Source organism: Zingiber officinale, chromosome 1A (genome assembly GCF_018446385.1).
Source record: "Zingiber officinale cultivar Zhangliang chromosome 1A, Zo_v1.1, whole genome shotgun sequence".
Taxonomy (NCBI): Eukaryota; Viridiplantae; Streptophyta; class Magnoliopsida; order Zingiberales; family Zingiberaceae; genus Zingiber; species Zingiber officinale.
Window position 1 is genome coordinate 65448205 of NC_055987.1, and position 3968 is coordinate 65452172.

Consider the following 3968-nt stretch of genomic DNA (forward strand, 5'->3'; position numbering starts at 1 on the left):
CACAACAGTTTTTTTAACTTCATGAAAAAAAACCTAAAACCCACTTCTCTGTGACTCTTCAAACGAACAAAAACCTATCTCCGACTCCTCCTTCGTGACTCCTCCGCGAAAGACGCTCCTCTCCAAATTTGACTTTATTTGGTGGTCAAATGATGGAGATCAAGCAGAATTAATATGAGTCATTGATCCAGATCAAAAGAAATCTTCCTCCTTCATTCAGATCTAAGCCATCTAACCCTCCATCCAGATTTGAAGCTACATGGACCATTGGATCGAAGCAAGAAGGCAACTAGATCCGCACCACTCATCTCTCATGACGATCTTTTCCCTTTCATTTTTTTTGCTAACCTAAAACGTTCCCTTCCCGCAGCGATCGCATTTCCTCTCCGCAGCACAACACGATCTTCTTCCATCGTCGACAAGGAGGCCGCTTACAAGGAGGCAGGCGACAAGGTTGGGTGCTGACTGCTCGAGAGGTGGCTACTGAGGCTCAGTCACCAGCACGAAGCTGTCGTTGCCTCGCTTCGCTTGTAGGCGTTTCGCGAGCGACTACTTGAACGACGAGGTAACCCTTTCTTCCTCTCATTGCGGCAATCCACAACAAGATCCTCGAGGTCGCTCATGGCCACCTTGCACTTACGCGACTTGTTCTCTGCTAACTAGAATGCTGCCCGCACCTTGCCTCCTCTGCCACTCCTTCGCACCACCCGTGACCTAGCTTCCTCCGCCACTTCTCCCGCCGCCCACACCTAGCCTCCTCCGCCACTCCTCCGCCCACTCATCATCATCATCATCATCATCATCCAATTCTTCAACTGTTAGTGTATATCAAATCTACGGTAAGCTTTAAGATCTGTGTCTTTATTGGAGATTCCATCGGTTGCAAGTTAGGATCTAGCTGTGGCAGGGGTCTGTTGCCATAGTAACCATTTTAAGTTTGCAAAATCTGATCTTCCAATTACGAACAAACTCATTAAGGTTTGTTTCTTATCCATATTTCTTATTCTTAGGGTCATATGAACATGACTTTCTCTGAATGCCCTTAAAGTAGATTTGTTTCAATGACAATGATTTATCATTTTGTATTCTTACTTATATTTTGAATTTTGATACTTACTAATATATCTAGGTTCACCAACATATACACTTTCACTTATATTTGCAAATTATAGTTGAATGATGTTTGAGGAATGACTTTTTAGTCGATAATGCATTGGTCTTAGAATGCATTGATATGGTATTTATCCAAGCCATATTGTCCAGTGTTTGCTTTGTTCTATCCAAATAAACTTTCAATTTCTTTAAAATACAGCTAGATTCATTTTTAGAATTCATTGGTTATTCTTTTGAGATTTTTTCTCCTCACTTTGATGGCTGATATATGACTTTTCTTCCATAAAGCCTTTCATTCCTTTCATAGGGATGGCAAACATCATCCACAAGTGATGTGGAATGTGAATGAGAAGAATTTTATGCCTCACTTGGCTTCATCTTGGTTTGTGCTACTCATTGTTATAGATTTAGTGAAATATAATGTATTTACAATTTTTGGCTCATTTAGACTATTATATATATATATATATATATATATATATATATATATATATATATATATATATATATATATATATATATATATATAGCACAAGATAGGGAAGTGGCTAATAGTTCTTCTTACTTAACCTACACTATTGTTATCCTTATATCCCAGCCTAATCTGATTCTACATTAAATCCACAGATGAGATTGTTGGTGTGTGTTAAGATTCAAATACAATGTTATTTTGCTTCTCAGCTATTCAATTTCTAAACAGCGAAATGTTTCATAATTGAATTTTTGAAAGTCATGTATCAACACATGCATGGATGGAAGGTGTTATCATGTTCTTTAATCCGTCTAGTACCTTGCTATCATGGTTATGTATATTTTCCTTTTATAGATTCGTTATGCATTTGAACTTTTGACAAATGCTTTATGGAAGAGAGATTATGACCATTTTGGCATTGATGAACACTCTGAATCCTTTCTTGTTGGAGAATTTCAAGTTTTAGTTACTAGTATGGTATGTTTTTGTTACTCAATATAGAATGATATGTTGTTGACAAGTATCCCATCTTTGGCTTTAGCATGTCAGTAATAATTCATCCATTTCTCATAGATCGAACTCCCAATTATTAATTCATCTTCACTTGGTATATTCATTGTTCTACTGATGCAAAAATGTCAGCATGTGCATATGAGGTGTGTAAGCCTTTATGTAGAAGAATTGATTAGCAACTTTTATGATTGCAGTTAGGTATGCTGAGTGATATGATATGTAGAAGAATTGATTAGCAACTTTTATGATTGCAATTAGGTATGCTGAGTGATATGACCAAAGTTCATTTCTATTGTCGGGAAATCAAAGCCTTCGCTCATACAAGTAAGTTTTTGCAATTCAAAATATTTTCCATTGATTAAAGGAGCACACATGATAAGTTTGGTTTCTTAATTACTTCTTTTAATACTACAAGAATTAAGTTCAGGTCCTGAGCTGAACACATTCCTTATTGCAACAAGTTTATTCTGCATCACATAGAGATCTAATTTTGGCCTCTGTCTTTTGTAGCTTTCTGTGAATATCGGCATTTTTCTAGCTTATCTACTAGGTATGTTTGTTCATTGGAGATTGCTTGCAGTTATAGGTAATAATTTTGGGCATCTTGATCCCAGAATCTCGATTTCATTTTGTTTACCATTTTCAACTGCTAAAAATATGCACTTCTCTATAATATTCTTTGTAAGACCAGCATGAATTTCTGAGATGTTTTGCACAGTTAAATTTGTTCTTGTATTTGATCACATATGAACTTTTGTCTTTGCCAAATTAATCTCAATTGATTGCGCATCCAGCATCTGGCATCATTTCTAAATTAAATCATGGATCTGGCATTGGTGTAGATTGAACCATTTTTCACATATGGTTTTTAGGAATATTGCCATGTACCATCCTCATTCCCAGTCTTTTCTTCATTCCGGAGTCGCCAAGGTGGTTGGTAAGGTTTCAACAGATAATTATCTATATCAAGAAGAATCTAAAGTTACATATTTAGATTTATCTTTTCCTTTATTTGTGCAGGCAAAAATGGGCATGATGGAAGATTTTGAAGCTTCTTTACAAGTTTTGAGAGGTTTTGATACTGACATCACTGCTGAAGTAAAATGTTATGCCAAGTAGATTTTTAATGTTTCTTTTAATTTAGAGTATATCACAATGAAAAAAATAACAAACCTTGTTAGCCAATTTTTGTTATATACTTTGCAAACTCTAAAGCTCTATATTACTGGATACTAGCTAGACTTGTTGTTGTTGAATTGGATTAAAATCATATGATTTTTATTTTCACATGAAGTAAAAGGGTGTTTAGAAGATGCACAAGTAAAGAAGATTTGATCCAACAAAACAAGATACTTTGGCATATATATGTGTGATATATTGTTATGGGTACTATTTAGTTTTGTAAACTTCGATGTTTGGATGTTGATGTTTGGTACTTTAATGATGTTTGGATTGTAGGTTCTTGATCAATGATATTTTGTAGATAACTTGAACTGAAATTGAGGTATGCAGTAATTTTAGTTTGTGCCTAGAAAGAAGTATTGTTATCATATTCAATTGTGTATAGCGTCTTTGTCATCATTATCTTTATGTCATTTACTCCTGGGAAATGACTTAACTTGCAATCATATGCTATTTACCTCAGGGAAAAGATAATGACCATACCTAGAAAGGAGAAGAAAAGAAAAACTAGGAGGGAGGAGAAAGCAAAAAAGGCTGCAGTTCTCGATATGGTGTTTAGAAGATGCACAGGTAGAGAAGATTTGATCCAACAAAACAAGATATTTTGGACTTCATATATATGTGTGATATATTGTTATGGGTACTATTTAGTTTTGTAAACTTTTGTGATGTTTGGATGTTGATGTTT

The 3968-nt window shown here is 35.2% G+C and overlaps 2 long non-coding RNA genes across 2 annotated transcripts; both read left to right on the forward strand.

The window, feature by feature from the left end:
• The first annotated feature begins 702 nt into the window (after window positions 1-702).
• Window positions 703-2424, forward strand: LOC122004882. The gene is made up of 3 exons (XR_006118290.1): window positions 703-839; window positions 1421-1495; window positions 2293-2424. It is a non-coding gene; the product is annotated as an uncharacterized LOC122004882 (long non-coding RNA).
• Window positions 2425-2647: 223 nt separating this feature from the next.
• On the forward strand, window positions 2648-3191 carry LOC122004886. Its single transcript, XR_006118291.1, has 3 exons — window positions 2648-2684; window positions 2971-3035; window positions 3119-3191. It is a non-coding gene; the product is annotated as an uncharacterized LOC122004886 (long non-coding RNA).
• The last annotated feature ends 777 nt before the right edge of the window (window positions 3192-3968 follow it).